The following is a 21,243-nucleotide window of genomic DNA, read 5'->3' as shown; positions in this document are numbered from 1 at the left end:
GTTTCTGATTAGACTTACAGCTCAGGCACTTATAAAATAATAAATTACCTAAAAAAGTCGAGGAAGAAAAAATACAAACAGCTTGAATAGCAATTTACAAACTTGCTCAGCACAGCAATATTTAAAGCTGTTCTTCATGATATGTCATTTCCAGATAAGTTAATAAAGAAATATAGGAGAGAATCAATTTTTAGTAATCATTACCATGTACAGTAGTGAAACCTCCAGGCTATTCAATTAATTCTAGACCATAATTATGACCCAGGAACAAAATTGTACAAATCAGCATTTTTTTATTATTATTTAACTATACAAATAAGACTGATCTTGAGTGCAAATCAAGAGTTGTATATTTCACAGCTCTTGCTGTCCCAGAAAATAGGGTCTCCAAGGATTCCAGCCCCTTGAGGCATAAACTGAACACACTTCAAATTCCACAGGGATCACAATAATTATAGTAATTTTTAACTCAACCTGTCACAGTGCCCCAAAGACTCTCAGGTTTCTTAATAGAATGTATAAGAGAGAAGATGAAATTAACTGGCTAAGCTAGCAAATTCTAGGTGTGAGATAGAAAAGAAGATTTAAAAAAGTAAAACTAAAAGTAGAAGAATCTCAAAGCCCCCATTCCAATCCATGATCATGCTCACCTGAAAAAAGCTACAAGGAGAAGGGATAAGTTTCCTACATCATGTACTGTTTTGTGTTACTAGTGCAATTATCCTTTTGTGGATCTCAAAGCACAGTGTGGTTACAGCAGTACAATTATGGCTTGAGTCTTATAATGTTTTAACAGGCAGACCAAGGCTCAGAGGTGAAGCCCCTTACCTAAAAGCAAGTCAGTCAGCAAATTTTAAAAATCTCAAACCAAACTCAGGAGTTCAAGAGGTCTCCATACTCTGTAGCTAGATGCACATGAGAAAGGAAACAAGAAATTCACAGACCCTCCAACTAGATGAATTCACAAAACCCTTTCAAAATCAGTGACAATTTGCGTTTGGTCCCCCAAAGCTTTAGGGAACATTGATATCTCCACTTTTTTCAGCTCACTGCTTCCCCTCAGGGTTTGGTCTCTCTCATTCATGTTATATATCTGTTAGTTTGCTTCTCACTTTCAATCCATAATGTGTAAGTGTGGCCCTTGGGTTTATTATTTTTCATTAGAATATTTTAATTAAACAATTATTATTTGAGTGTAAAAAGTACACATCTATTCCTAGTGACAGGTGTTTTATAAATTTATTCACTGCAGTCTAATCCTTGTACCTGTTTAGAGACACCAGTCTTGTCAAATAATGATAAAGGAAATGTGCCCCTCTGTGTTGGAGTTCTCCTGCTTCACCCAAAGTCTGATGGTTTTCATCTAGCAGGGATCTGTCAGTGGTGCTACTTTTCTATATATTCCCTTAAAAGTGTGGGAAAACAGTCAAAAAGTAAACACCAGGAATGATGCAACTTCACATGCAAAAACAATGCTGCATGTACTTTCTGGTCATAAGATGTTTTCACCCACAGCCAGGTCAGTATTAGGATCACAGAAACAATAAAATTAATCATGATTTTTTTTTAATAATGAAATGTAAGAGTCTGTAACAAATGCACAGGCAGTATAGGACTTTTAAAAATGTACAAAGGTTTGGAGATTTCTTTAGTAGAGGGAACACTGATTTCTACAAATATAATCTGTGTTGGAAAATATTTTAGTTAAAATGAGATTTGACCACAATGAATCTTCATAATGAATAGTAAATGAATCTCTTTATTGTAACCTACAAATATACTTCACTTTCATTGGTATAAAACAAAAGAAGTTAGGCAGTGAACATGTATCTTTGTGTCTAACAGTTTCATCTTTCTTCCCAGAATGCCTTCTTTGCAGTCATGTCTTAAAAAAAAAAAAAAGAATCAACCACACCAGATATTCATCCCAGTTTGTAAACCAAAAGGTTCAGCTAAAATTTCAGCTAAACTTTCAGACTTTGGACAACTTACCTACATTCCAGCACAAACAGCATTTCATAAACAGTGTCCTCCTTTACATGACAAAGATATGGAAGTTAAAGCTTAAACATGGGAAAAAAAAGAACGGATATAAGCAGTTTAAGCACTTTGCATAAATATTATCACCTTTATATTTCATGCATTTTGTTAGGCAATTTTGACATATGATACTTCACTGTACACCTTCCAATAACAACTTTATCTCCATTCTTGGAAATATATTCACGATACCTTTCAATCCAGATTAATATGCATTTATCTTGTTGACAGCTGAAGTATATACTTAGGTTGATATACATACTCAGGAAAAAAATAAAGGAAACTATATATTGTAGCTATCCTCAGTATGACTTAATGGTAATAAAAAGTTGAGTACCTGGACTTACCATCTGAAGACAGTATAGTTCTCTAATATTAAAGGTAGAATTAACTTTTATTGACTTACTTCTCTTCATTTGCTCTTTCCTATTTTAAAGTGACTTAGATAATATAGTGCTTTAAGAACCATGACATTCAGATTACTAGAAATCAACCAGAAGAACAAATTCACAAGCTAAGTTATCCCAGCACGGAATACTACTCTGTTATTTTTTGTTGTTCGTCTCAACTTTGACACAGCAGCTTGGGGAGACAGATGAAGGCAAATATGACTGGTGACACATGCTGAGTAGTTTCATGTGCCAGCACTAAACTCAATCTATAAAGGTCAATATTCACTCATTGCTGTTACATGAATGACAGAGAGACCACTATCGGTTGAAAGCTGTCATTTGGCTAACAGAACTTTTGTCATGTGATGTGCCACACTGTAGCACAACCTTACACTGCCTATTTTGAACCAAGTCCCATTCTCCAACTAAACCCATGACCAAAAGAAACATCCTTCAGAAACTGAGATAGCTCTAGGCATACACAGCAATAGTGATTTCCCCAAGACCCAGCCTGATGGGTAGATCTGATGTTTTTGCTTGATTGATGTACAAAAAAGCTCCTCCCTCACAGAAAGGTAAAAACAGATATAAAGCAATTACTTTACCTATCCAGCCATTTGAAGCATATCAAAGGATCAGATGTTTCTGAGTACAGTTTCCAGCTTAGTATTGGCAAATTCCTGATTTGACTCAAAACTTCTGAGAAGGGAGCAATCCCAGAACAGATCTATCAAAAGAAAATATCTTAATCTGTTGTGAATCTCATACACTCCAATTTCTGCAGTTGTTCTGCAAGGATATTTGTTTTTCTTCAAAAGAGAGCATTTAAGATTAATCTCAGGCATAGACTGAATTTAAATATAATCAAAACATGTTGCTTTAAAGAACTCTTTTTTATTTAAATTTTTATAAATACATATATAGTAGTGCTCATGCAATAGTTTTTCATGTTTAGTTTCCAAAGTAGGTCAGTCTTGGCATTGCCCAGTTTTAAAGAACGTGATGTGTAGAATAGAGATTCTGTTATTTAAGTGTGAGAGTGAATTTCATTTGCATTTCCTTTACCTTCCTCCTCTGACTCATCTATATCACTGAGGTCCAGACCACATTGTTCACAAAACAAAGCTGCAACTGTGCCTCTACTCAGAGATAAGGGGCTGCGTGAACACAAAGAAAGAACTCTGGTACAGCCATCATTCCTCCTACCAGCTGAGCAGCAATAACTATCTCCATGTTGCTTGCTTCAGTTCTATTTTCAGGATGTTACATTAGGGTCCAAACATGAGAGTGATAGCAAACATCTGCATTTTGTCTTTTGTTGCCATGCAAGCTGGAAAATTCTGAAGAATGCATGTAGCTTAGTTCAAATGTCATCTCTTCTATTAAGGTTTATGTTTTTCTTTCAAATTAAGTTAATCTATTGCATATTGACTACAGGAAAGAAGAACCTTTAATTGAGTTTCTGATCATTGTATCTTGTTCTCAGCTTCCAGTCCAACTGAGCTACAGAAGGTATATTCAAGGGAAGATAGGCTTGTAGTTAACAAATGTAGTTATTCAGAGACAAGTTTAAAGGGTGGCTATCCAAAGTCATATTAATGTATAATATCTGGTACAAACTCAGATATGACTTAGTAGGAGGAAAATGTTAAAATGGACATGCAGAAGTAGACCTCTGTTCTGCTCTGTGGTGGAATAAAAATTCTGCAAGTGTTTCCTTTCTTGATTTCTAAATCACGTTTGGCACTATACAAGTGTGGAGAGATGCATTATCATCTCTGGAAAGAAAATGCAACCAGAATGAATGACAAATTATAAATTAAAAAAATAGAGCAGCATTTATCTATAAATCTAATGAGACAAGGTGCTGAATATATAACAATCATAGCACAGTTTAAAACAAAATGAATATATGTAGTTATTCAGTGTAAATTGGACTTGAACAGTGCATTATAAAATTTGATATATAAAATTGGTTAAAATAAATAAAAAACATAATGCAAAGCTTATTAACCAACTTGTGAACAGCACTAAACAACTACAGGCATATGCTTACTCTGATCTCAGCCTTTGTTTTTCACATTCCCAGCTAATCTCTTCACAGGGGGTACTGAATAGAGACATTGGATAATGAGAAAGAGTTCTTGGATCTAAATTGGAGAATTATATTATTTAAAAGATCTCTCATCTAATTTTTTGTTGTTGTTGTTGTTGGTTTGTTTTGTTATGCTAGCATTCTCCAATGGTGCTCTACAATTTGGTATACAGGCACACTTCTCAACTTGCAGATTACAATAATTTTCCAAGTTCTAGTCTGCATATTTGTTGGAATAGGTTCTGATCTCTGACTTCTTATCAAATATACCTGTACTGGACACCATGGATCAAGCAGAGTTTGCAATTTATTGTGTCACAAGCCAAATTTAAAAGAAAACTTGGTTGGAAGATTTTTTAAGTAGCACTGAGTGTTATGGACTGTATCTACTCTACCTTGGATAATCCAGCTAGCTACACAGGAGCTAGCTAGCTACCTGAGAAACTATGTAGAGCTTTCTTGTGTCTGTTTGAAGTTTGATAAAATAATCACTGGAAGCTTTTCCAGGTTTACTGTTTTAGCGACTAGATTCAATAGAGACAGATTATAACAGGCTGGATTTGTATTGTTCTTCTACTGTAATAAGTACATGTGAGTTAATAAATTCTATATTGAGTGTATTTCTCTTACAGTAGATGGGGAAAATCGAAGAATGGTTTGAGTTAGAAGGGATCATAGAATCATAGAATAGCCCAAGTTTGAAAGGAACCCACAAGGATCATGGAGTCCAACTCCTGGCACCACACAGGTCTACCCAAAATTTTAGACCCTGTGACTAAGCTCACAGTCCAAACATGCTTCTTAAATTCAGACAGGCTTAGTGCAGTGACTACTTGCCTGAGGAGCCTGTTCCAGTGTGTGACCACCCTCTCAGTGAAGAACCTCTTTCTGATGTCTAGCAACCTGCCCTGCCTCAGTTTGACACCATTCCCACAGGTCCTATCACTGATGATTAAGGAGAATAGGTCAGTGCCTGCCCCTCCACTCCCCCTCGCAAGGATGATAAAGATCATATTACAGCTCCCCTTACATGGACCTGGATACAAGACAACATTGTCAACACCTCCATTCAACCTACCCTGGAAAACTTCCCGGGATGGGACATCCACAAATTATCTGGGCTCCTATTTGCCTTTGGGCCAACCCTCACCTTCGGCTCCTAAGTCTTGGGAGGGCTGCTATCATTAGTTGATACAATGTCAATCTGTATGCAGCCTTAGATGAGGTTGCTGAAACCCATCTAGTCCATGGTTCCTCTGTTCTACTCCTCTCTCAAGGAAGTCTTCTCATGTGACTTTCAGAGTAGTATCATTTCTGAATTGTGCTATGGAAATTCATTGTATCACATCTGTCAGTTAAGCCAGATCCATGGCCCACCTACACAGGATGGAAACTGAAAACTTATGTCCACAAAATAAAGTAGTTATGTAACTATACTGTGTAACAAATGCATTAATACTCATTTTTTAGGGGATGTCCCCAGATATAGATACAATTACTGTGAATGTTGGTTTCAGGTTCCTTCCCCTCTGTACAACAAGTGATGTAAAGTATCAAGGCATAGCATACCTTTTGTGAGAAGCTACTCAAAAATCTTCCCGTCTCCTATGCTGTCTAAAAAGAAGAAAAACACTAAAAACACCGGTCCAGGAAAAGACTATCTTCTAGAGACCTGAAATTATCTTTTTGTACAGAGAATTGGCTGCTGATCACTTTGCACACCCATACATTTAACTCTGGGCCTTATTTATGTCAGATCATCTTCAGCGTGATTTTTTACAGCAACCAGGTATGTTGTACAATGCTCCAGAAAAGTACCTGCAGTTATTCCTGTATGCTTATACAAAGTAGATTAGGGAATGAGTTTGTTAGTCATCACAGCTTTCACAAAATTAGGGAAATAGACACTGAAAAGGACAAATTAATTCTCTCAATGGCAAAGATCACACAAGGTAGAGAAAAAAATAACTGATTTTATATGAAAACTTTCTTCTGTGGTGTAGAGAGCTTGCCTTTTGTCTCATTCTTTGTTAAAAAAGTAGAATTTCCAGGAGAAAACTCATCCTGCTTTCCTATCGTTTGCTTGCCTCATAAAATATGCAAGACAGTGCTGGCAATGAACCCTGCATCAATTCATCAACATGCCATTCCTGAAGATTCAACCTTCATCGTACAGGAGGAGTCACCATCTGATAGTAGGTTAGATCCATACTGATGCTCTCAGTGCATCAATAATTAAACAGGACTTTCAACCACATCGCTTAATACGACAAAATATTTCTTAAGAATTGTGAAATTATCACCCCCCAAAAAATTACCAAGATTACAAAGAACCCATCATGCTCAGTGGTGTGTGTTCAGAGACATAGAGCATTCCTTCCACTTACTTTAACACAGCAGTAGTATTCAATGGCTTCAGGCTGTAATTAACAGCACAAAGCTCTCTTACTGGGAGACAGGATAACAATTCAAGAAAGTATATCTATATTCTGCAGCAGGTTCCTGAGATGCTCATGGTTTAAATAGCTTTTAAAGCAAAGCTAAAGGAAGTTGCACAAATTATGGTTAGTACATGTGAAAAAAAATGAACAGAATCCAAGCACTAATATAAGAAATTAACACCCCTAATTAATTTTGCTGCCTTACCCTGCTAACTCCAATCAAAAGTGTTGCAGTGTAAGTCTCCACAGGTTGGGGAACCAAACTGCTCCTAATGCAAACATCACCTGTTCTCTTGGAAAAATATTAGAGTTGGAAGAAGTACCTGGTAGGATGCTCCTGGCTTTACAGTTCATGTGAAATATTTTGGGAAGTTCTTCTGTACATGGAGAAAAAAAAAAAAAAAAAAAAAGAAAAAAAAACTCCTGTAAAGGTCAGATGCTTATCCTTCAACCTGCCCCTGAATGTTGCACAAAGCTTGCAATTCCTTCATGCCATTCCTGGTGACTTCTTAGGAAAGAGAAATGGAAGAAGCACAGGTTGGACAAATTGTTTTGATGATGGCAGCCTGCTACCAGACATCTTTCCCAAGGGCCCAATTTTTCCTTCTCTAGTAAGTGGGAAGAGATAAGGTGAGAGAATAGCTGTGCTCTCATTTGGTGTCAGTGCTTAAGGATATTTTCACATGATCAGAAACATCTGAGTCATCCAAGTTCAGCTCACTCACAGTCCATCTATAGTCCACCACTATGAATATTATCTCACTGTCAGTTCATTGCATCCAAGAGAGACTTTTGTTTTGCAGTGTTAATGAAGAAAATGGACTGCTTCCAATAAGCAGACCAGTTTATTCTGTTTCAATTGAGATCCAGGAGAAATTGCTGAACAACTTTTTGAAAAAATTACTGCATGGAAGAAGAGAACAATCTTGTAAGATAGTTTTGGTATCCTGACATCTTGGCCTTTCCCAGTCATGGCAAGAGTGTCCTTTCTCACTAAACTGTATTAGTCGCACCATGCAGTCTTTAGACAGATGCCAAGAACTGAGCTGTGCAGAATTACACTCACCTCTACCATTTCTAGGTGAAAGTGGGAACCTCTTATGGTTGAAAGAACTGAGTGTAATGCCTGATAAGTACCCAAAACTGTAGCTTTCCTGTGATGTGGGAAAACCCTGTCTTCATCTCATTCCCCATCTAATTCCCCAGTTTGGAATCCCTAAAAATAGGCTGAAGGTGACTATTCTGTTCTTCTTGGCTATTTTTTACTGTAAAATGACTGGGAAAGGAATTCTCTCCCCCATCAAGCGCCTATCTAGTGGCTGTCACAGAAGAATTTTGTTAGCTCAGATTTTAGACATTCTTTTGATGCTACTGCTAATAATAACAGTAAGAAATTTCTCATGTCAGGAACTTGAGCCTCAGTGTGCTTTGCAGCCCATATTCTTACTATCTTCCTTTTCTCCACAGAAATTAAAATGGAAATGTCAAAGCAACTGCAGCAGCAAGCAGTGCCTAAGTACAAACAGTGAAATACAGATGTTAGAGCATTTCATCTGTAGCTTTAAAAAAAAATATTACTTTGTACATAAATATGGATTTTATTTCTGTCTTAGTAGGAAGAAAAACCAATAAGAATGCATAGCTTTTCTTACTTCCTACCTGGAAAATATGAAGGATCAATATTTAAAAGCATTTCTGTTTTGTTTTGTATTTTTTGTTTGTTGTTTTTGTTTTTTTTGTTTGTTTGTGTTTTTTTTTTTGTTTTGGGGGGAGGAGGGGGCTTTCCTTTTTTAAGGAAATTTTAACCACTTGGGACTAATTCAATTATCACTTAGAAATAGCTTGTGATATCAGCTTTAGTACAATTACTCAATATACTAAGAACATTTTTTTTTTAATAGCTGAATAGTGACTTAAAGCATCTTTTTCTGTGTTGTTTCCATTTACAGAATGTATATTGTTTCTAATGTTGCTCCTAATAAGTGATGAGACTAAATGTAGAAATAGCAGCAGAGCTAATGATGTTGTAACACCATTTAGAACTCAGTGCCAGTGGTTGGAGCCAGCTGCAAGTTCTTCATCTTCCTTCATCTTCAAAATATGAAGAGTTTCTAGTAGGAGAGTGTCAATCCAAGTGCACAAGCATCAGAGCAGCCAGGTCAGTGTATACTCCAGGGACTGTGGTGAGTCTGATTTACGCTGCAGTTTCTCCAAGGCTGTAGTATCATGAGATTCCAACTTCACAGGTCATTCCTCTCCTGGCTTATTACTCCCTCCTGCTTTCTGCTCCTACACCCCTAAAACAGCACTCTCACAGTTTACTGGTATAAATATTTGTGGGACAATGCAAATTATATTAAGGTTAAAAACAGTCCTTCATTTATTCTCAGGGCAGCTTTGCCTCTAAATTGCAGGTATTGTAAAACTGTGACTTGAACTATGTGAAGACAGAAAGACTTCTAGAAGATGTGTTTGTGAACAGAACCATAGCAACCATTCAAGGTGTTTTATACTCCTGACATCATTGTGGAAGGTAGTGAGAAACAGAACACCAACCTCAGGGAGATCAGACATTCAATATGAGAACATTCATAATCAATTCTGAAAAAAAAAAAAAAAAATTTTAAATGTGATTTATGGACCACTATTTAAATCAGGAAAAAAAGACAATCAGAAACAGAATCCTGAATTCTCAGAAAGAAAGGTCTGGTTCACAGAAACAAGCTTCAGCCTAAGTAATAATGTACTTATTAGAATAAAAGAATTGAAAACTAGTATTTTCTTCTTCCTCTTGTGACAGTTTAGTGTTGTTTTACCAGGTTATCAGATCTATTCCCAAAATAAAAAAGAAAAATAAAAAAAATCAAAAGGCTCAGCTTCAGGTTTGCTGGGGTAAATGAATTATGAAACCGCAATGGAATTGCTGTCAAAGATGCATGTCGAGAGTGACATTAAAAAATTCACATAAGTTCTAGATGGATTTCCTTGTTGGCAAGCAACCTTGGAGAAGACTCAAGAGAGGTTTTGACAGCAGCATATGATATGTTTGAAGAATAGCTTGGAGAAAGTTAACACTCAACCATCATCTCCACTGGATTAGGTTCAGAAAAATTCCTGAACTCCAGGTATAGACTTCTAATGTTAAGCTTTAAATCCAGTGCTCATGTTGAAAACATGCATACCATGCAAAACTATGGATCATAAAACTTAAAATGATTCATAGCAAACAAATAAAGGTTTCTGTATTAAATAAAGGTAGTAATTATTTCTCAGAATAAGGATGGACTCCATCCATTTTAAGAGGCATAGTTGTCTGAACAAAGTACTTAATAAATTAAATAAATTAATTAATTAAATGTTTGAGAACATTTGCTATATAGCAAAAAAGACCCACCAATTCTGCAGCAGCCTCACAAAGGTAAAGGGATCATTTTGATCCTGTCACCCTGAATCTGGCTCCTTACAGTTAGAGGATGTAAATGCAAAAGTAGATAGAACTTTAGAAAAGTACATGCTATGTTTCACTATATGTTTCATACCTTATCTACTCCCTAACATATCTTTTATGCCCAAGTCAAATTTCAAATCATTTCCAGTAATTGCAATAAACCCTGGAGAAAAACAATGTGGCAATGAAGTATCCCTACAAAAGCTCCATTCTAAAGCATTTAAAATGACTCTTGGGGTGGTTTGTTAAAAAAAAAAAAAAAAAAAAAAAAAAAAAGTATCATGCATCCACTTTTTAAAATCTATGTTATTTCTTTGTCTCTAAGGAATAATATATGCTTATAAGAAGGAGTACCATAACATCAGGCAGCAAGTAGGAAAAAAAGAATACAAATATTTAATTTATACTAAAACATGAGAAAGCAGGGCAAACAGGGCAAAAGGTTTGCTCCCTTATATTCTTTAGCTATCTCAATCTTAGAGAATGACCAAGACTGCCAAAATACACTGAGAACTTGGTGCTCTCTCAGCCATAGCTGCTGATACTTATACTATTTCCATCCTCTGGGAGGAAATTGCATCCACAACAAGGTGATGGTCACCTATTTCTGGAGATAAAGCCAGGCATTTTCTCCTCTGGGCTAATTAGGATATAGCAGGGACACAACCATAAGTGGTCCCGAAGGAAAGCAGAGCTGCTGCCATATAGTAGGCTGTGTTCTCATAGCAGAATAACCCATTTGCAAGTTGGCCGAACTTCACAGACCTCCTTTATTTTGGCTTTGCCAACAAAAAAAATGCTTGGGATGAACAAAATAGAGGCTGTCCCAGACAACTGTCTCTATCATCTGCAATTTAGTGGTTTTTTTTTTGTTTGTTTGTTTTTTAATGCTGAAGAAACACTATAAAGTTCAGAGCAGAGAGAAAAAAACTTTCTTAATTTCTCATTGAGGCAGGAGAAATGACACGTTCATCCATATGAATCCTGACAGTGTTACAGTTGTGGCCAGCTCTTCTTTCGCATGTATTTGCTAACCAGGTCTTAAAAAAAGACATCACTGAGGGTTTGCAAGGTTGAAAGCTCTATGGAAATAGGATATAAAAGGAGCAGATTGAATATGCAGGTTTTTTTACATTACCTTCTTGGCTAGACCTCAGGCTTTCTGCAGGCTAAATAAAGACATTTTCTAAGGCACAGTATTTCCTCCTGTCCTTCCATCACTTCTCTATATTCCATGGCTAATTTCCTATGATAAGGACAAAGAAGAAATAACCAGGTTGGTTTCACAGTTTAAGAATCTGTTTCTTGTTAGCAAACAAGCAGCTCAGAGCTTTCTACCAGGGCATTTGGTTAACAGCTGCATTTAAAAAAGCATATATAACCTTGAAAACAGAAGGAGCCATCAGGAATAACAGCCTATAAAGCAAGCTATAATTCTGCTGGCTCATAAAAGTACAACAGAAGACCTAGACCAGACAACCATTAAGATTAAAACAAGGCAAATGGGCTGTGTGTTTAAATCAGGAGAAAGTGAGCAATGTAGCTCCAGAAGGCCCCTCTCTGCCTTCAATGAAATATTTTAGAACTTGCCTGTGTACATGTTCGTCTCCGAAGCAAAGAGAAAAACAGATCATGTCACTAGTGCCTATGTAACTCAACAGGAGAAAAAAGAAAGGAAATAAAGGAAATATAGAGCAACAAGATTAGTGTGACTGTGATGACAATGATTAAAACTTGGTACCATATTTGTCTGAAATTCTTCCTTTGCTGTAGTGTAAAGAGTAGTTGTGAGTGGAATGACATCAGATTGACTGTCACAAGTTATTATCAAAGAGAAATTATTGAGCTGCAGGATGAATAATGTAATGGTCATGATAGATTAAAATTTGTCCTGTTTGATGCATTCCAAATACAGTGTGTCGTTACACAAGTTGTGTTGGCCAGGTGATCTAGTGTTTGAGTTTTAATATAGGACATAGCAACTTGAATTCAACATTAGAAAGGGACGAAACTGAAACAGAGCGAGAATAAGGGTATTTTGCACTCAATCTTTTATTCTAGCATTTGTGCAGTCAAAAGGTACCCCTTCTGACCCAATGTCAATGTCAGCTCATGGTCCTAGCTCTTTAAGAAGAAAATTGCCCAAGTGACATCAAAATAGACTGGGATGCTACAGACAGCTCTTCATCAGAGCTAGTATTAGTTATATGGGGGAGTGTGGCCATGGTGGTTGACAAGCCCCATGGTTGGTGATAACATTGGGCTCTTCACGATGAGACCATCAGAAATGTAAAGGGTTTAGAGGGAACAAAGAAGGGTGATTCAGGAGATGCCTTGTTGTCTCAGGTTGCTTGTTCTCCAGCTGTTAAGGCATGGAAGTTACTGGGTGTTTGCTGTTGCTGGGCAAAGTTGTTGACCAATGAATAGTTATTGGAAAAGTACTGCTGTAGGGCAAACAGTATAAGAAGGGAACCTGTCCTCAATATGGGGATGCAACAAGAGTAATTAAGTTATGTCATCGATATGATAGATGAAATTAGGCCCTCAGTAAGAGAGAGATGAAGTTACGTCACCAATAAAGTAGCAGTTACTGATCCTAAAAGAACCCTGGTGTCCATGTGGTTGATTCACAAAAGTTATCCCACTGGGGATAACAAACTCAAGCCTGAAGATGGAGCACAGATTGTCAGTACAGGTGAGATCACTACACACAGGATAGGAAGGAAAAAGTGTTAGTGAAGAAGGAAAAAGATATACAGAAATGTTTTAATTCTCACTGATTTGTTTTCAGTGGCTTTAGACCTAGGAGGTCTGGGGAAGAACAAACATTTAGTAGTCACTAATTATGGTAGTGTCCATTTCCTTCAGGTAATTTTTAACATGACTCAACTGAATGCAACATCTTCAGTTGAAGAAATATGGGATACTTGAAACTATAGGGAAAGACAGCAGAAGTCCTGTCCTTCTAAACGAGAGAACACCAAGTGTACTGAACCACACAGAGGAAGCTTGCACAAAATTAGCAACAGAAATTAATTCTAATTCCTCAGTTTACATTTCCCTTTCTTTTCCCCCGATGTCTTTCAGGAGATATCAGGATTGTACCTTCCTGCTGTATTTGAATAGTGAAGGTCTTATGGATACTTTGAGATTTTTCTTATCCAGTTGCTAGATGAAGTCTCAAGACATCACCCCAGCAAATACTTGTACGAGAGGTAACAAATTGTATTCTTAAAACAGGGAGACAAAAGTGGCAGTAAAGAGATTCCTGCCTTCCACTTGATCCCGGATCCTGTGAGGCTGAACATATGATTTCAAGTTCTTCCAACGCAGAAGTTATTTTTGTTCCACTGAATTGTATTTCCATTGCTGGGAAAAGCAAGCATTGAATATTCAAAAGGTTGAGAACTCCAAGAGGTGACAGGCGAAATTCTGTGCCATACACAATAAATTAACAAAACCCCCATGTGCACCCCTCCAGCAAATGCAGCCAAGCTCCAGCAATCTCAGCTCCAGAGTAAAGTCATTTCCATATCCCATAATGAAGGATGCATAAATATTTGTTATTACCATTAATTTATTAAAGAGGCACATACACTGGCAATCAACATCATTACAACCTAGAAGGAATTTGTTGAAAATCATGAGGGGACAGAGCAAGAAAAGTTAATTGCCCACACAAACCCTAACTTCAAACTGGGACTCTGTAGAGAGTTAGACTTAATGGTATTTGTGAGGGTAGAGTCAGATTTAGTTAACTGACTAATGCTTAATTATTCCTGCAAGAGCCTAGCTTGGAGACAGAGGAACAGGGCCCAAAATCTGACTGACCTGCACTGAGTGTGGTATTTTAGAACAGGCTCATAGAAAATCTACCTCTGAACTTCTGTGGACATGCAGAATTTGGTAAAAGCCTCCTCTCTACTCCCTTTGCACGTAGAGAGGATTCTCTATTCTCCTTTTTGTGAGATCTTTTTTCCAGCTCAAAACATCTGTGGCAAGCCTCCAGACAATTAGAAAGCTCTTTAGTTTACAGTCACACACTTACACAACATGCAAGCACAGAGGGGAAGTGCCTTCCTCAGCCAACGTCTCAAGTACAACATTGGAATTATTTTGAGGACTGTGGTAGTGGAAGTAGCCCAGCTGCTCCAGTCAGTGACTGGCACCTGCACTTCTGGATTACAGAGCAAATTCCCCTTAAATACCCACCTGCTGGGAAGCTTCAGCCCCTATAGGTAATCCTCTATAAGCAAAGGAAAAGGAAGATAAACCCTAGGGTAATGTTGCACTAGCTGTAAGGCTCATCCAGCACAACTAAATAGCTGACCCCCAAACACACACACACTATTAAAACAGAACTTTTAGGTTGATTCACTGCCTCCTAGAAGGCTAACAGAAATACCTGGCTCTCTTTCAGAGCAGATTACATGACTAGCCAAGAAATCTGCCTGGAACCAACACAGGCTTTTCTGGAAAGACCGTTCATTGAAGTATTTTGTCATGAAAGCCTTAGTACCATGAGAAACCTTCTCCAAATGAAAGGATGTTTCATTTCTTATTAAAAGAGAAATTTGTAGGTTGCTTCCACACACAAACTGAGCTAAAGTTGCAATGATCCCTTCCAGAATATTGGATTTAGAGAAAACCAACTCCTTAGGGTTTCATCAAACTGAGTAGCCTAAAATCCTCATATAGTAGACCCTGAGGAATATTTCATTGAGAGATGTACAAGAGTTTCAAGGACAAGCATAGTGAAGGATTACTTACCCTAGGGATCTGACTGCTTTTGGAGCGAAGGTTTAGAGCTCAGCACACTTGAAATCAGAGTCTTTGGGGAGGAGAGGCAAGTGTGGCAGGGGGCTGTGGATCTAAAAGCACATTTCAGTCCCCTGCAGGTGGCCAGGGCTACTTAACACTCATGATGTGTTTTTGTTTGCTTTACAGAAAGCCAGAGGCTTCTATAGCTGTACTCCATATGCATAGAAAACATACCTGGGAAGAAGCAATGAAAGAAAATTCTCTCTCTGTTCTCATTTCCCGTACTTGCTGTAGAGCCCTCCATGTGATGCCACTTCTGTTCTTTTACTTTCTTTTTCTCGCCAATCATGCTAACTCACAGGACACCTGAAAAACTTGACTTTGAATCACTGCCCTCATTATTAGGCTGTCTTGAAGATGCCCTGCCAACCCCAAATGCTTCATCTCCCATGAGCCTTCCCTCCTCAGCTTCCTTTCTGCCAGCATGCCATAGCCTCACAAAAGGAAGCATGTTTTATATATGACTTACTGAGCATTCAGGTGTTGGTGCTTCTTGGTGTTAATTTGCTGCCCTGGTAAATAATTTAGAGCTTCTTAGCTGGAGGCACACAGCTGGAACAGGGCAGTCACCACTGAAAAACCACAGGTGGGTTACCCACTCAAACAAATCCTGCCTGGCACTGTGGGTGCTTTTACTCAGCACTAGGCACTAATAATTTCAAGTCCATCAGCTCTGAAATCTCACCCTGCCCACTATTATCATTTATATTGTGGTAGTGTCTAGAAACCCCATCTCTTGCTCACTGAAATACCCCATAACAGGCAGCAGGAGCATAACAAAAGGCCAGAAGCATAACAAAAGACAGCCACACCTCCTCAGAGATAGTTTAGGTGGTAAGGATGGAAAAGGAAGGGAAAAAAAAAAAAAAAGAAAGAAAGAAAAAAAAGTCTTGTCTGTCTTTGCATTTGATCCTTGTCTTCCTCCACTCTTTTGCTTCCTTGTCTTCCTGCATCCAGGCCCTGCCTTGTGTCTTTCTCTATGCAGAAATTTCTGTATCTTTTCTGTACGCAGATGTCCTGGGGATCCCCCTTCCAGGGAATATTTACTCAAGTCAACCCTTACGCTTTTGTCTTCCTCTTGTTTCTGTCTGAATTATGTTGTCCTCACTGCAGCTACAGGACTTTTCAGGAGACACATAAGCAGGAAATGGAGAGGGCTGGGGTGACACACAAGGCCGTTGCAAGGTTGGACTGCAGTGTGTAGGGGAAGAGGTTATGACCAGAGCTGTAGGAAACTATCACAGACCACAGAGAAATACCAGGAGTCTTGCTAAAATCGATTTGGTGGTAGCTAGGAACCTGCAAAGCCCCACGTATATTAATGGTGAAAAAATCCCCTGGTCTCACACACACACCAAAAAGGAGCAGATGCTAATGAACTTCTGCCTCTACCTCTGTGGATTCCTACATTTTTTGTCCCCGTCCTATGTTCTTTCCTTATTAATGGATATTTACTTGCCTGCATTCAGAAGAAAAACCTAGTCTGATTTTTCCAGCCTTGTTTTCTGTTCTCATTCCTGTCCATAATGCTGATGGGGATCTTAGTTACCTTTGCTAGTTGCTAGTTACCTGATGGGGGGCTTAGTTAACTTTGCGTAACATCAGCCATTGCTGCAGACTGGTACAGCGAGGAGCTGAGTGCTTTATGTACAAGTGCCTGTAAAAGAATGGGAACAAAGCATACCCTATCTGCTTTATCTAACAGTTTATTAATATCTTGCTGTAGAAAAACAAGCAACAGTAAATAATTTTCCTTGGAAAAACAAAAAAAAAGTCAGCCGTTGGGCCCGTCATGGTGCACACACTGGAGTGACGCAAGGAAAATGATTGCAGACAGCAGCTCATGTCAGCTCCACAGAGAGACTTCTGAGTAGCCCACAGCTCAGCACAAACTCAGTTCTCTGCCAGTCTCACCTCCCACCAACTAACCCACCGCTTGCAGAGTTTCCTCCCAACACCAGTGATGTTTCAGCCTCCCACCAAACTACTGTGGATGTCCAAGTTGTACATGCCAATATTATCACCTCAGCTGAACTTCCTTTGGCACATGTTACGGCATCATCTAATGACAGCCAGTACCAGGGAAGCCTGCCTGGGAGTGCTGTGCTCTTTCATCCTGAATATCTAATTTAGTGAAAATGATAGCTTACAAAATGGGGAAGGTTATTATAACAAAATTACAATGAAGCTTCTTAGTCTACCCTAATTAATTGCATTACTTTGGATTTAACTAGTGATTCCCCCAGGATCACAGCAGGAATAACTAATGTAGAGACCCTGATTAAACAACAGGTCAGTTCCTGTTCATGTACCATTCAAAAAGTCTGTGTCTTTTTCTTGACACTTTGGCTGGGCTGTAGAGTAAAAGGGCTGGGTCTGTCATTATAAGATGGTGAAACAACAACATTCCTGTTGCACTGAATACTGAAACAGCAAGAATTGTAAACATTGCTGTCCTGATGTGGGCAAGTGGCAAAGTCCCTGTGGGGTAATTATGTCTCATCATGCTAAGGAAAGGTCATAATGAAATGTTAATTTCTCTAACACACTCATAAACTCTTTGAACCACGATCTCTTAGTAGAGAGCACCAATTCTGTGCTGCAGCATTTCCCGTTTGACAGCATCCTCACTAGCAAAACGGGGCATCCAACTTAACAGAGCCATGCTGGACTGTCAAAATGGGCACTTGTGACTCCACCATGTAGTTGTGGGGATTTGATTTATGCTTTCACAAGAAGTGCTTTTACTCTCAACGTGGCAATGGCAGGATGAGCTAAAGGAGTCAGACTGAACCTGTATTAATGAAATTCAGACATCACTTGAGATTAGTCTGAGCTGCATTTGAGTTACTTCAAAATGAAAATGACAAGGGTGCAAGGGCACTAGGGTAAATAGAACATCTCATGATAGGCTGGCTGGAGGTGTCTGGATGGCAGGACTGAAGAGCTCTTCACTAATGTTTAGCAATAATAACTCTTTGCCCTTGTGTGTCCTGACTAAGGTACAAACTCTGAAGAAATAGTTACTTCGTAACCCTGTGAGAGGAAATATACTTATTAATTATATAGTATTATTGTCACAAAATAACGGGAGGGCTAACAGTGCCTTCTCTCATTTGGGATCAGGGTTATATTGTACCGGATGCTGTGAAACTATGCAGCACCTGACTCAACACAAAACAACCGCCTCTGGCTTCCATATAGCTGTGGCTCTAAGTATTTTAACATCTGTTCATTGATACATTAAAGCAATGGAAAGCTCTCAAGAAGGGGTATAGCATGAGAGAGCAGATCACAGGTGAGCTCCTGGGTCAAAAAGATTATTAATGAGAAGTAATATTTATACATGGGCACTAACGTGCAAAACTGTGTGGCAGTAAAAAGGAGATTTGATGCATCCCACAAGACCCTTGCAGCTTGAAGTAGCAGGAAGTCTTCCTGGGGCACACAACAATCTTCATCCTGAAATAAGGATTCAAAAGGTGCTTTTAGCTGAATACAGTGTGAAGAAAGCCAGCCCAAAGCCTCATGACACTGGAAGGATATTTTACTATTTTTGCTTGGTTTTGACAAATGTGAGTAGCATGAGCTCTGAGGCATCTTCCAACCACAGGGAGATTATTTACAAGAAGTGCTTAATAGCCACTCTATGACACAATCAGGACAGGTGGTGAGAAGGACAGAAGGGGCAGAGACAATCCTCTGATATGTAAAGGAAAGACTGTCTATCCCTCCCCTCACCAAACAACAGTTATACCTGGCAAATCTGGTTAATTTTTGCCTCCTAGGCTGTTACACAAAGATGCTAATGCACCTGCTCTTCAGGATGAATGACAGTGAGACTGGTGAGAGAGGCAGGCATTTAATGGGTGCAGTAAAGCATATGATACTTGTCAGAGCCAATCTGGCTGACAACTGTGTTGTGCCAGGTCTTCTCAGGCTGGCTGGAGAACGATAGATGAGTACTCAATCTCTGGTCTCTGGGCTGGAGCAAGGGAATGGCAGTGGCAGCTGCTTGCAGTATGGATCCCATGGATCATGTGTGCAAGACCCAGCACTTACTCTACTAGCAACAGAGATTCACCCACGTACCGTTATTTCTCAGCAGCTATATAACTGCAGCATATGCCTGTGCTCTTTGAAATGATGAGACAGCCTGGAGGTGTTGTTTCTTTTGCAGTAGACCCAGATGCCCCACTAGCATTAACCAGCAGTGTACTGGGGTGACTGGGAGGCCAGATCTTCAGCCAACGTGTATCAGTGCAGCCTCACCAGGCAGATCCATGCTGCCAAAGTCCCACTTCTGCACATTGGTGGCTCTGGTGATGGTCTGGTGGAGAGGCAGCCTTCTCAGGCAGGTTTACAGGATCATACTCAGTAGATGGGAAGTTTCTCCAAGACACACAGAGGTGCAAAGCCACCTTCTTGGCTGTTCAATCTTTTCAGAAGAGAACAGAGGTGTCTGGCCTTGTCTTGTCTTCATAGACCAGACTTCCTTTTAGTCAGACTAAACATAGTTTTCACTACAGCTCCTTGGACTGTAGTTGCAGTAAAACTGCAAATCAAGACTCCCTGAACTAATGACTTCAAAAGTGAAGAGAGGAGGGGTTTGCTTGATTTACCTTCTGGATTTTAGGTTTTGAGTTCTAGAATTTTTAAACTCTTCTCCACAGTCATGAGCATTAAAAGATTACTCAAGTAAAACTAATAAAAGAAAAACAACAACAAAGAAGTGTTTTGTTTGTTTGTTTTCATTTTTTAATCCTCCTGCTATTTCTATTACTGCAGAGACTAATCAGTGTCCCATTGCCTTACAGCAAGCATACAAATAGAGACAAACCAAGAGAGGAAAAGGAAAGGAGAAGACATAGGGTGGTTCACTGTCATTCTGAAGCAGTGGCAGGAAACAGCCCGGCTCACTTCAATACAGATTAGGATGTCAGCCAAAAGTTCATGCAAAGTTTTAAATTGTTCGGTTAAAATAACATTTTCATATTTCATTATTCATATTTTGTTATTCGTACTGAATACATTTCTTTCAATACCTGTAAATTCATTCCTTAAGAGGTATACCTCAGTAAAAGATTGTGTTACACTGCACATGGGATTGCAGTTTAATGGTGTTCTGACACCCATACTTTCCTTTGATGGAAGAACCGTGAAGAAAATATCATTAGGCATTGGAATTTGTACCCACCAAAAGTCAGTTTCTGACTGCCCCCAAGCCAGCTTTATATCCTCCAACATTCACAGAATTGTTTGGGATAAATACAGTAAGAATGAGGAGAGGATAAAATATCTTTAGTGTGGGTTTTCATTTAGGATCAGATTTTACCTCTATTGGAGAGGGCAGGTGCTTTACTGCAGACTCTGTGAGCAGGCAAGTGCTGACCCTGAGTAGCTAATGCAATAAAAATCCAGTACGAGCAATAATAAATCTTCTGATTAATAATGGACAAGGGGGCAGAAAGGAAAAAAATAAATAAAAGAGCCTGACTGCACAGAGGCTGAGCTCAATTTTTGCACTGAACCTGGCTGGAGAAATAAGGAATGCCCTTCCCACAGGTCTGCAGATATGGTCAAAGGTGTTCCTATTTATTATGGTGACATGGCAGGTAGGAAATAAAATTAGGCTATTTCCAGGACAGAGGTGGACTCAGTTTTACAATCCTGCCATGCTGCATTTTGACGGTCTTTGGCTGTTTTAATGTCTTTGCTTTGTATGCTGCTGAAAAGGACAAAAAATGTGCCACTTCCAGCATCAAGAGAGAAAAATATCTGTTTTTCTCAAATTATACCAAAGAGAAAAAAGGAAGGAGAAAAAGTCTTAAGTAATCTGTGGCAGCAAGCGGACCAATGTATTCTCCTACAACAGCCATCAGTTAAGAGGGTCAAGGTTTATTGACAGTTGTGCTTTTCTCCTCTTTCTCTTCCATGATCCAAAGCTTAAGCTCCCTTTCCTGTCCCAGATATCCTGATCCAAACCTATGTAAAGAGAGGAGAATT

General features: G+C 38.8%; 1 long non-coding RNA gene across 2 annotated transcripts; it reads right to left on the bottom strand.

The window, feature by feature from the left end:
- Window positions 1–1,520: 1,520 nt before the first annotated feature.
- LOC110352313 (uncharacterized) lies at window positions 1,521–16,025 on the bottom strand. Of its 2 annotated transcripts, XR_011810608.1 has the most exons (4): window positions 15,412–16,025; window positions 11,555–11,662; window positions 3,038–9,569; window positions 1,521–2,063 (listed from the first exon to the last, which is right to left on the bottom strand). It is a non-coding gene; the product is annotated as an uncharacterized lncRNA (long non-coding RNA). The 2 variants fall into 2 exon arrangements; XR_002401102.4 differs by having other exon boundaries at window positions 1,521–9,569; window positions 15,412–15,958.
- Window positions 16,026–21,243: the final 5,218 nt, after the last annotated feature.

The sequence above is a fragment of the Anas platyrhynchos genome, chromosome 7 (assembly GCF_047663525.1).
Source record: "Anas platyrhynchos isolate ZD024472 breed Pekin duck chromosome 7, IASCAAS_PekinDuck_T2T, whole genome shotgun sequence".
In the NCBI taxonomy this organism is placed as follows: domain Eukaryota; kingdom Metazoa; phylum Chordata; class Aves; order Anseriformes; family Anatidae; genus Anas; species Anas platyrhynchos.
Note: the sequence above shows the minus strand (reverse complement) of the source record. Positions and strands in the feature narration are given on the sequence as shown.